Genomic DNA, 13,889 nt, shown 5'->3' with positions numbered 1-13,889 from the left:
CATTGTATAGGACAGAGCATGCTGGACAATCTGCTAAATTTTGTGTTCCACCAAAGAAAAGTTATACAGGCTTGGAACGACATGAGAGTGAGTAAAGCCCTCTAAAATAGATTCTACTGAAGTAGTCTGCAGGTTGGAGTAAGTCATTTATTTATGTTTAATATTTAATTTTATGTATGTATTTATTTATTTATTTTAAAGAAATGACTACTTTTATTCAGCAAGGATGCATTAAATTAATCAAAAGTGACACTCAGAGAGACATTTATAATGTTACAAAAGATTATTTCTATTTCAAATATGCTGTTCTTTTGAACTTTTTTTAAATTTAAGAATACTAAAAAATGTATTATGGTTTATATAAAAGTATTAAGAAGCACACTCATAACCAACACTGATAATAATAATAATAATAATAATAAATGTTTCTTGAGCAGCAAATCAGTATATTAGAATGATTACTAAAGGATCACGTAGCACTGAAGACTGGAATAATGGTGTTGATAATTCAGCTTTGCATTGCAGGAATAAATTACATTTGAAAATAAATTCAAATAGAAAACGATATTTAGTATTTTTAATGCATTTGTAGTCTTCTATGTAACCGAGTTCCAAAGGTTTCTCGAAAGGCACAGTTTCTGCTCGCCATTAGCTCAGCTGTTTATTTGTGTTCACGAGGGCTCTGTGAGTCACATACTGAACTGATGCCCAGTGACACACATTGCATTAAAAGTTCACTGATTCTAGACAATTCTATAAGAGTGGACAGAGCGATTAAAGCGTCCTGGATTCACAGGATTTTTCTTGGCTACATGTTTGCGGGTGAATTTCCCAGGGGGTTTCTTCTTCCTGTTTCATTATGATTTCCATACTCCACATTAATGATATCATACTCTTGCTGTTGCCGACCCCTCTGCTGGAGCATAGATATGATTACAGTGATGCAGTTTCTGGGTCAGTAAGTTAAATATTTCAGATGGTTTATTTTTAGGCACGTCTGTTTCCACTTTGTGCATGCTCTCCCCCGTTTTGCTTCCCCTCAGTCTCTCTCTCCCCCCTCCTTTCTGGCTGTCTTGGCTTTGGGCAGCATTTGACCTAGAAAGTCATCATCACATGGCCTTAAGGCCTGTCAATGTTACCCAGAATCGGTGTGTGCCATTAGCAGAAAGTGCTGTGCATGGTGAGGTTATAAGCATTTTCATCTTGTTACATTATAGTGGGGTCCAAAAGTCCATTTGTGCATTAATATGCTTGTTTTTCTTTTTAATTTAATACTGTTTAGAATTGCATATCATATTATTAACATAAGAGTTTAAATAAAGAAGTTGAAGTAAAAAATTAACGAATTTCATAATTCATTAGCATTTTGACGTGTCCCCTTTTTGCTTTATATAGCAGCACTCAAGCTGACATGAACAAAACCTGATGATCCATGTACAAAGAGAATTCACTTTGCCACACATTAATTTATTTTTAATTAGTAACCTAAAACAGTGCATAAAATTATATTAAAATTACATTTTAAAAGATTATTTAAAATATGCATTTAAAAATTAAATAAATTCGAAATAATTTTTAAACAAATACTAATTTACTACTATGCATTTAATTTATAAATTTTTTAAAGAAATTATTACTTTTATTCAGCAATTATGCATTAAATTAATCAAAAGTGACAGTAAAAATATTTATAATGTAACAAAAGATTTCTATTTCAAATAATTTATTACTATTAGTAATACTTAAATTTATATTTATAAATACTAATACTAGTAAACTATTATTAAATTTTATTTGAAATAGATTATTATTGAATAAATATTAATTTCTTATTTACGTCAAAATGTTTCTTTTTTTCATTTATTAAAAAATATGGTCTAAATTCTTATTCAATTTATATTTAGCACTTAATCCAAATAATATATATATATATATATATACACTATTTAGTACTATTCAGTATTACTTGTAACACTAATTAAAATAAATGCTAATACTAGTTTCTTTGTAAAAAAAAAAAAAAATATATATATATATATATATATATATATATATATATATATATATATATATATATATATATATCAAATAAATCATCTAAATTATTACTCAAAGCTGCAGTCCGTAACTTCTGGCACTCTAGCGCAGTGGTTTTCAAAACTGTCCTGGAGGCACCCCTGCCCTGCACATTTTGTATGTCTCCCTTATTAGACACACCCAAATCAGGCCTGCGTCCCAATGTGCATACTATCCATCCTAAATTCTATGTGATATTAGTAATTTTCAATACTATTTAGGGCTGATAGGGTGGATAGTTTGCACATTGGGACGCAGGGCAGGTCTTGCAGTCTCTACTAATGAGCTGATGATTTGAATCACGTGTGTTAGATGAAGGAGACATGCAAAACGTGCAGAGCAGGGGTGCCTGCAGGACAGGTTTGAAAACCAGTGCTCTAGCGGTTAATAAACAGAACTGCCTGCATCTTGCGGAAGAACATTGTACCCGGAGCTACTTCTCTCTGTTTACGTCAATGACGAATCACGCAAGTACCGGGCTACTCCGCATCAGTACCTGCCCAAACCAGTCGAAAATAGTCAGAATATAAACACTTATTATAAGTATACAGTAGTGACAAGCCAAAAACACGATTTGGAAAATGGATTCATGGTGTACTTGCTTATTATATAAATTTAGTAAATTTTGAACAAAAAAAAAAAGTTACTGCAGTTTTAATTTTATATTAATTTATAAAATAATTATTAATTTCTTATTTATGGTGTCAAAATGTTTTTTGTTTTTTTTTAATTCATACAAAAACTATGATGTAAATTATTATCCAATTTTATTTTTACAATTATACTCTAAAATGATATTATTAAATAAATAAATATTAATTTCTTATTTATTTTGTGTCGAAATGTTTCTTTTTTTAAATGTATATGAAAAAATATTGTCTAAATTATAATTAAATTTTCTATTAAATAAATTATCTTAGTTGGCGTCAATAGCCTTGTGGTTAGTGCGCAACTGTACTCTCAGTGACCCGAGTTCGATTCACGTCCGATCCCGCTCCTCTCTCTCCACCAAATGCTTTCCTGTCCATTAAAGCCATAAAAGCCCATAAATATAACTTTAAAACAATAATATTATTATATAATATAAATGTTTTAAATAATAAATTATCTAAAAATATGTTATTAAATAAATATTAATTTCTTATTTATTTTTGTCAAAATGTTATTTATTTCAAAATTCTTACAACTTTTTTATTTCAAGGTTTAAATTGGGTTTTGAATCCCAGATTTTCAGTTTTCAGATTTTCATGTTTATAACTGACAGTCATTTGAGTTTTGCATGCACAGATGTATACGCCTGTACATCACTAACAAACTCTATGTACCCTTTGCAGAGCTGCACATTGATTCCTGATCTCTGTGTGAACTCCACTGTCATTACACCAGCAGCGATGGATCTACTACATTAGATCACAGTCATATTCTATCGAGTTGTTCGGTACAGTAAGGACAGGGTAATTGTTGCAGAGATGACATGCCATTGAACTGTTAACAGAAAGGGAACGAGTTGAGATGAGATACAGCACTCAATGCTCATGGCCTTTAGGCAAATTTCCTATCGTGTTGACAACATCTGCCACTATATGCTATGTTTGTCTGAGCAGTTAGTATCTGCATGTTTTGATCAATTAATGTTTGCTTAACTGATTTTCAAAGCAATAGTTCACCCCAGACAGGGGGATTGGAGGATAACATGCTTGAAAAAGGACAAAAAAGTGCATATGGCTATTTTCAGTCAGCTACAACACAGAGAATGTTGATGACTATTTTGATGTACCAATGCACCTTTTTTGAATCTGACATAAACAAAAATAAGATCAGACATGCTTGGTTGTATAACGACTTATCTGTTCCTCAGTTGGGACTTTGTTATGACTTTGAAAACCCCTTGAAAATCCTTTACCTAATTTGGTGTTCCTGGTTTTTTAAAAATTGCTTGTCAATTTTTCATTATGTTATGTTATCAACAAATTTTGGTTTCAATCTTTTTGTCAACTTGTTCTCTTTCAATTAACACAGGTTTTGTATTTCTGTATTTTTGTATTTCTGTATCATTGGTCTGAGCTTAAGCACCTCAGGCTTTGAGTGAAAAAAACAAAAAAAACATTTGTGCATACTTTTGGCAATATTTACTCAAAAACTGAGGTGCATGAGGTCAGATAAATGAGGCCTATGATGATCAATCAAAGAAATACAAAACCTGTGCTAATTAAACAAGTTAATAAAACATGTAATCCAAAATTTGGTACAATAGCATTTATTTATAGAAATTTATAAGCAATATTTGTAGGCCAGTCATTTTTGACTTGGAACGCCACAAAAAAAAAAAAAAAAGTACAAAAATTATACTTTTTTTTCTTTAGAAATTTTTTAAGTTTTAATATCAAATTTGAAATTGTTTAGCCATTTTTTTATTTTCTTTTTGGAGGTTGATGATAATGGTCACCATGAACTCTCATAAATATTCTTTAAAATGTCTCCTTTCATCATCCATGTGGAAAAAAATAATTGCATATGTGTTTGAAAAGACACAAATGACATCAAAAATAAAAATTCTAAATACTGATATATATTAGTTTATTTTGAAATATTTGTGGGTCAAAGTATAATGACCTCACATGACACTGTCTCTTGATAACCAGCTCTTAAATACGTATTTGATTTGGTGCATTTCACATGATTGTAGCATTCAGTTCCACACCGGAAAGAATTGAGGGGCCCGTCTGCTCATCATAAATTACACATGCACTGAATTCATTAGTCTGTGTACTGTTTTGTCTTGTGCCCTCAGCATTTTTCGTTCTCAGACATGCAGCGATTCCAAGCCGGTGCCACAGAGGTTGATTGTGTCTCTGCCAGCCCGTCACAGAAGCCCCATCCAACTTCTCACCTGCAGCATTCTGCTCTGTGGATCTCACTCAAGTGTAATTGGGAACTCACATTCTGGGACCAGCTCTGCCATTGTTCCCCTGCTCGGATGCATTGACCCGGATGTGTGAGGTCGCAGTCATGTTAATTGGCGCGGGGTGTTGCAGCTGCATGATTCGCGGTGTTTTTCCACGAGTCTGTGTGTGTGGAAATTGCTCATTGGAGTGAATAAATCTGTTTCCAGAGGACAGAGGAACACTATTAGAAACAAACACATGCTGATTTAACACATTTAGGAGTATTTATGAGCAATTACACTTTGATAGCGCCATCAGTTCTATGTATGTTGTCTAAAAGCTTTCTCCGTCTTCATCTCGGAGAGTAAAGCACAAACCTCCGGGCCGTTCGAGGGCTCCCCCACCTGTCCATCTGTCATTAGTCTCTGTGGATCCGCAGTCAGCCGGCTCTGTTCCGGACAGGAATAGTACAGCTGTCCCGGCGGACTCTGGTCTGTCCCGCAGCACCTGTTCTGACCTCGGGGACAGTTGTCTCTCCATTTGTTTTTTTTTTTTGCCATGGCAAGGTGTCCTTGGCACTGGGTTGCCCTGCTATACAGTAAGAACATAATGATTTATGAGTTATCAAAGCTTTTTATGGCCAGTGTGATATTGCTTTCTCCAATGGCTTTCAAAAAACTATTTAAATATTCACTTTCATCAACATAAAATGGCATTCTAACCCATTATTTCCATAATGTTATGCATTTCTCTTTTACAGGAAATTCTACATCTACATGTGCAATTCTACAGAAACTGCATATCAGTGCCCTGGCAACCAGTACACTGCATAGCAACACCCTAGTGGTGGGTTTTGCACAGACAATCACCACTTGTTTTTAGTTAGTACAATTTAGTACAATGTCGTGTTGTAGTGCAGGTGATGTTTGCTATAAAGCACCTTATTTATGTGTCACTACTGTAACCACCAGCCATTTTAAAAGTTTCATATTTCTAACTGTGCAGTTATGTATTATATCCATAGTCCTGAAAACATCCTGAGAGAAAGCCTGGAAAAGTCATATAAAATTAATAAAATCTTAAAAGCTCATATGAGTGGCTTAAATAATCTTTAAAAAAAAAAAAAGAGAGAGAAAAGAATGGACAGCAGTTATTTTTCTATTTTTAAATATATATTTTTTCCCAGTACAAATTACTTTCAATAAAATGGTTTTAAAATCCTTTATCCAGTTATCACAAATGACCACAAAATGGATTTGTCCAAAAAAACAAAAAACAAAACAAAAAAAAAAACAATAATTTCAGTTGAATTTTAATGATTCTGTTTATTTATTCAATAAAAATACACTACTATTCAAAAGTATAGGGTTAGTAAGAGTTCTTTTTTAAAAAAAAATAAGCGAACACTTTTATTCTTCAAGAATGAATTAATTTGATCAAAAGTGACAATAAAGACTTTTATTGTTTTACAAAATAAATAAATAAATAACTTTCTGTTCATCAAAAAATCCTGAAAAAAATTTATAACTGCTTCCATAAAAATATGTTTCATCACTGATAATAACAAGAAATTATGTAATGAGTAATGATGCTGAAAATTCAGCTTTGCGTCAGGAATAAATACATTTTAAAATATATTCAAATACAAAAGTTATTTTAAATTGCAGCAATATTTCATGTTTTTAATGTATTGTTAATCAAATAAATGCAGCCTTGGTGACCATAATTGACTTATTTAAAAAAGATTAGAATATTTTGCCTAGCAGCATCCTTCCCTGGCACCCCCGTTGGGGTGTGACATGGGCTGGGGATTTAAGTTCTGATATGTCATAGCCACGGTGGGATCGGAGGCACCCCCCAATTATTAAACATTTATTAATTTATAATCCAATATTAATATTATTAATATTATTATTTATACTTGCCCTCTTCGTTGTACTCCACCCCTCCCCAATTTTGATGAAATCATTATTTTTATTATTATTATCATTATGGTTAACATTATTATAGTTATTATTGTTGCTAATAACATTTGTTGTCTCTATTATTATTATTATTATTAGTCTTTATTTATTTCTATTTATATATTTTTTTTTTTTTTTTTTTATTACTCTACTTATATCTGTTATCAATCTATTATGATGCTATCTCAGTTGTATGCTTCCATCCCCAACCCTAGATACAATGACACACACGCAGGCACGCACGCACGCACGCATGCACACACACATGCTCACAGACATATGAATGTAAATACAGGAGTTAATCAGAACGGACTCGTAATGTTGGCCATCAGTATGTTTGTTTGTCCAAGTGGTTCTACATTTTGGCACATGCAAATATTGTCACCTTCTAAACTCAGTGTTTTTTTTGTTTTTTTTTCTCTTTTTCTTATATGTTAGGTATATTATGTATTTGGTACATGTAAACATTGTCACATTCTTTACTTGCATAATAAAAAAATAAATAAAAAAATTGACTGGTAGTGAATTGGATATATATTTAAGTCACTATGTTGATATTCAGTAACTCAGTATTTATACAGTCAAAATAAGTACATTTTCAAATCTTATTTTGAATAAGACAAAGGTCAAATCAGTTATCAGGTTATGTAACGCCAGTGCTTTCCATGTCTAGCACGCTGCCAGTACTCTTGTAGTCCAGTATGTACAGTACATCTCCTATAGGTCTCTGTTCACCCCTGCTTGACACCCTCCAGCTCACATTTGCCCCACTTCACAACACAATGCTGTTGTTAATGGGACTCTTACCAGTAATTCAGCTTCTACCTCGGAAAGTCGAGTTTGCGCTGCCTAGCGTTGTTAGTCCCTCCCTTGTGACATTTGCAACAGAATGCCAAACAGAGACAGGAATGGTATGTTCGACACTGACCCGTCCATGACCCCTACCTCATCTTGCAATCACCCCGCTGGGCGTATCGTGTTGGGACGGTTGCGTATGTTGCTGGTGTGCGTGTTCACTATTGCATAGTGTTGCAGATTTAAAGCATGAACTCTCAATAGCAAAAAAATGGCTATTGCTGATTTTCAGCTCTGCCGTTTTGCGTATGGCTGCGGCGAAGGTGTGAGAAAGCAAAAAATGTGTGCACGCAGGGGTGAATAGTGTGAGATGTGTGTATTAAGTGCTGGTGTGTTGGTCCCAGGGTTGGCCGCCCCTGTTTGTAGCTCCCAGTGAGATCTGTGACCGACGCTCCTCAAGTTGAAGGTTCATCCTCAGTTCAGAGGAAGGTTCACCCAGCGGTCAACAGGCTATTCTGCTACCAGGGCACTCTCGCTCCTTCTCACTCCATCTCTCCCTCCCTCTCTGGCCTTTTCTCCTTATTTTCTGGCTGCAAGCAATCAGGCAACACTAACTACTGTATGTATTAAACACCGAGGCTGGGTTGTTTTCACCTTCATCGTTAAAATACCAGTAACTCGGCTGCAGGTGCTTTTTCTGCTTGAGCTCAATGTTCGTCTTCACTGAGGTATGGTTTTTGGCTGTTTACTGTATCATTTAAGTGGTCCTTGCAGGCAGACAGATCTTTTGAACATACTGGCCTGGCATTGCTGTGCAATTTTACAGTCCCTTTGTCTCTCATCAAAATGCAATGACCTATTTCAAGGCTTAATTTACAAACAATGAACTGATGCGTTTAAGCATGTCAGCTGCAGCCCCATTCTTTCATGTGATGAAAAGGGTGAATAAAACCCTTGATGCCATAAATAAAGTAGAAAATCACATTTCAATCCTAGACTGCATGAACTTGAGTAGTGCATTATGAAAAATGAAAAAAAAAAAGATGAAAGATTAAAAAATAAAAATAAATAAATAATAAACGCATTTATTAAAAATCACATTTTATTTTAATAAATTGTATTTCGTTTTATAATATTACATATATAACAATAATTACATTATATATAAAACTTCTATAAATATATAATTTTTGTATATTTATTTAATATTTATATATTTTTAATTCATTTAATCATAATTCTAGTTATGCATTTAACCTTGTGGTCAATATGTAAATTATATAAAATATATAATAGTAAGTATTATTAATATTATTTTAAAAATTGTCCATACAAATGATCCCAACATTTCTCTAAATATTTTATGTCAAGCAAAAGGAAGAAAGTCATACGGAACTGAAATGACATGAGGGTAAATCAATTTTGACAATATTTCCATAAACTCTGTCTTTACTAGTGAATGCAATGAAGTACCATATAATCCTATTCTATCATAAAAGAGATTCTATCATGAGATGGTGGTGATACAATGTTAACAAGGCCATGACTGCTGACACAGGTAGAAGCTTCTGTCTCAAACAAGTGTGACCCAGCAACCAGAAGCTTATCAGGATCACAGTCTTACTGTGATCACAGTGGCCTTTAGCACAGCACTTAACCTCCGCTGCTGGAGAGAAGAGTCTCTGCTCTGCAGATCGCTCTGAATGCAAACTATCTGCTGAATGACAACTGACAAGCAAAAACTGATCAACAAAGGACAGAAATGTGTGTTTAATTTTCTGCAGTCAAGAAGGGCTGTTTCATCGTTTGTTTGGACAGCTTCTCATATTGCTCATATATTAATTTAAAAACAGGTTGCATGACTGTAAGTAAGGTCATTTTAATACAGTGGGTTACTGACATTTCTTTTAAAAACAACTTTAATTACATATAAATGAACGAATGAATTAACAAATGATTGAATGAATGAATAAATAGCAAATTTACTTTTTTCATTTAATTGTTTAAATATGCAAATTCTATAGAATTTTTTTTTTGCATTTAATCATAATTAATAGTTAGTTCAGCTTTGAACTATTAACTTACTATAACACTAAAAGACTATCACTACAAGCACATGGCATATTAAACCATGAAAAAACACAATTCAATTAATCAGTATTACACTTTTTGAGTGTTTGACTACCATATCATAAATACTAATTGCATGCACACATTTTTCAATGCATTCAGTAACTTTACCTGAGCTTATCAGTGATGCAACAATGACGAAAATTCCAAAATAAAGAGGAAAAATCAGACATGAGTATCATAAAAGTGGCTCAAATTGGACGCAGAGAAATCTTAGTAGTGTTTTTTTCTGTTTTCACTCATGCAAGAAAGATCCAATCGTTGCCAAAAAAACAAAACTGGTTGACAGTGTAAATGTGACCCGTGTATGAACGTTAATACTTCAGGTTGACTGTAATGCATCAACAATGTCTTATTTGAATAGCAGGCTGTGCTGCTGGCTCTCCGCCTGATCATCTTTGTGTATTGCTGAGTTTCATTTCGTGCGAGAGATCGAAGCTCTTCTTTATGGCTTGAGTGCGACCTTTGTCAACCCCTGTGAATTAGCTAGAAGCGTATCAGCTGCGCCGGGCTTTTTCTCGACCGTCCTATTAGCTGAGTAAAGCAAAGCGGGGGTCACCTTTAAGTAACCTTATCTTGTAATTGGGTTCAAGGTTAAGTGACCTGGGAGCAGAGAGGTCCAGGGTTAAGGTTGGGGTGACGGGGAGGGAGGCAGCATTTAATCACATATGGGGGAAGAAATCAAGGAGCAGGATTCAACTGTCTGGGTCAGACCCGATCTGACTGTGGGGGTGAAGGGAAGATGTCGAGCAGCCCATATTCAAGCCAAGGTCCTCGAAGCTTTTAACCTTAGCGCAAATCGATACGGGCAGCGACGGGCTAATATTTATCTTACAGATGGGAGTATTAAAAGAGGGCTTTGCCAGAGCTTCCTTCGGCGGACCGGTAGCATCCCGAAGCTCCTCTAATTGAAATGTATGCGGGAAAACGGGCGATGAATGAAAAACAGCCCTGACAGCTTTTCGCTCCAGCGACTGCCCCACATTAGCTGCCCGCGAGGAGATGAATGACCAGCGGCGCGGGTTCAGCCGGAGCGACCCGTAGACCCGTCCACTGCCAAGGGCAAGGAAATTGGCCAGATTAAAGAGCTTGTAAATAACGAGTCATAAACATCTGCCTTATAAGCTTGTCCGTCCACGTAGGTCTCCATCTAGTGATGGAGTTTTTCATCTGCCCATCAAGCTCTTGCATATATTCTTGGATAAGCTGTGCATACAGTATACTGTGTTACAGTATATGTTTTTCCTCATCCTTTGCTTTAAAATGACTAGTATTTATAGCATATTTTTAATGATATTTTCATACTGATTTTGTTGCCGATATGGAATTATGCTATTTTGAATATTGGAGTCTTCTAAATGTGATTTGAGTGTTTTATTAATATTTTTTTTATAGGATCTTTGGTTTAAACCTCATTAGTAAAACTCTGATTCATCTCCATGAATGCTATTTTAATTTTGACAAAAATACTGCTTTTTATGGTTATGTATTGTTATATTGGTACTACTACTAATAATATAATAATATTTCTAATAAAAGTTTGAATAATTGTTTGAACTGTGCCAGCTTGATGAATTTTCAGATGTATATTAATAATATAATGTAATCTAATATTTATAATAAAAGTTTGAATAATGTAATATAATATTTATAATAAAAGTTTGAATAATATAATAATATTTTTAAATAAAAGTTTGAATATTTTAGTGAATTTTAAGTAAACTGTTCGTTTGATTTCTTAGCAATTTTGTGTCTTAACATCAAATTATTTAATGCATATAGCATTATATACCTAGTACTAATTGGTATATATAAATAAATGAACTCCTGTGACCAGGATTATTACAGTCAACTAAACCTAAAATCATAAAAACATTTACATTAAGATAAGATAAGATAAAATATAAAAAACCATAAACTTTATTTTAGCTAGTTGCTATCAGTTTGTCACTTTCATTTAGTTTACAGGCTACTAACGTACTAAAATAACTGAAATTAAAAAAAAGTATATAGACATTTAAAAAAAAAATACAAATTACAAAAACATACAACAAAATTAATACAAATATCAAAATGAAAAAGGAATTATGAAAATAAAAACTAATTCAAAACATAAAAACTATAATAATATATCAATGATATAAAATAACAATGGCTTAATTATTTTCAGTATTTTAAACATTGTAATATTTTAGTTTTTGCATTATACATTTAAAGCAATAATGGTTTGGTCTAAATTACTTCTACTGATTTAAAAAAAAAAAAAGCACAATGAACGTGTTTGTTGCACCTGCTGGTACTTCAGATGTGGCTCTGATGAAAGATGTGCTTACTTTGTGTATATATATATATATATATATATACATATATGTGGATAGCTGTCATATAGCTGTTGCAAGGCATGCAAAACTGAACGCCAGCTAAGAGCTTTAAGAAAACACTTATTGATTTTATTGAAATTCACACTATTCTAAAGACACATTGCCTATGCGACAGCAGTCCTACGTTAATGCACATCTGCAATGCATGTTTACTATGAAGCAAAGTTATTGATTGTTGTGTTTAACACACATTTCATTGTAAACTCAATTACAGGCCCTATAATCCCATAAACTGTTTAATAATTCAGAGATGCTGTTATGTTTGTGCAAATGCAATACTTTCAATTATTCTGTCCTCCGACAATTTGCTTTAAACACCCTCTCTCTTCTTTTTCCCCTTCAATTTATTGGCTGCCATCTCTGACCCGAAGAGTGACCCCTATCTTAAACACATTTCAATGCAGCCAACAAAATTAATCTGACAGATAAATCACAGTCTTACAAATAGCGGGGAAGACAAGGTCAAAGTCACAAAGGGAATATAAAATTAAGCTAGAATCAGTGTAGCATTATAAAATCTACTCCATCTGAAAATATCTGAAGGTTAAAAAAAATGAAGATACAGATATTCTGGACTGGTAGTACCGGTTTGCCGTCTGCTGTCCCTGCTCTGTTAATAGGCTAGGTCATTTTAAACAGCTAGTACTGCTAGCAGCTGATTTGATTTGTATGACAAGTCAAGCAATCGGGCATATTTTCAATGACCTTTGAACCCCAAGTTTTCCAGTTGACTGCGTGGAGATGCCACCTTCACTTGACCCCTCACCCTACACAGTCATTTCATGCTCATGTGAGAAAACAGGGCCCACACAGCACGTCTAAAAGAGCCTGTGTTTATCTATAAACCTCCTTCTATTCTTTAATACTTTTAGCATACACTGTTAAAAAACTTATTTTCAAAGGTTTATAAAACAACGATCATTAGAGTATATTTTACAAGAAAATATGTAGTACCTGCCATTTCTTTGTAATTATTTGTGAAATTTACAAGCAATTTCTCAGTGAAATATTTTCCTAGGCAAATGTTTTTTTTTTTTTTCGTGTATGACTGGATTTTAACAATAACTGCACCAACCTATTTAGTTTTTATTATTATTTTAATTTTAATTTAATTTTAATTTATTTTCATTTCAGTTTTAGTTTTTGTTTTAGTACATCAAGTTAATAAATTAAATAAGAAATGTAGCTTAGAAAGTTTTTAATATTTAAATTTATTTCAGTTAATGTTTTTCAAGCAATGAAAATGTTTTTAATTTTAGTTTCAGGTTTATGTTTAGTTGACTATAACAACTCCAGCGTAATCAAGAAGCAAAGTGATATAATATAATAAAATATAATATATTACATTTTAGAATAAAGTTTGAATAATTTTATGAATTTTAAGGACATTTTGTTACATTTCTTTGATTTTCAGCAATTTTGCATATAACAGCATTATATTTGAAAGTCAGTCGACTAGGCTACTAAATGGTTTATAGGCTATATAAATAAATATGCTTTAATAATTTTCAAAATATTTACGAATTTTAGTTTTTGTACTAAATGGTAGTTTGGTCAAATTTATTAGTTTTTTTTCTTTTTCTTTTTTTAATCAGTGTACATATTTGTTGCACCAAATATCTAGGAAAATCCTACACTTTTTTGTATGCAAAAGATAA

The sequence above is a fragment of the Onychostoma macrolepis genome, chromosome 16 (genome assembly GCF_012432095.1).
Source record: "Onychostoma macrolepis isolate SWU-2019 chromosome 16, ASM1243209v1, whole genome shotgun sequence".
Lineage (NCBI taxonomy): Eukaryota > Metazoa > Chordata > Actinopteri > Cypriniformes > Cyprinidae > Onychostoma > Onychostoma macrolepis.
The sequence above is the reverse complement of the archived record's forward strand: the minus strand, read 5'-3'. Positions refer to the sequence as shown.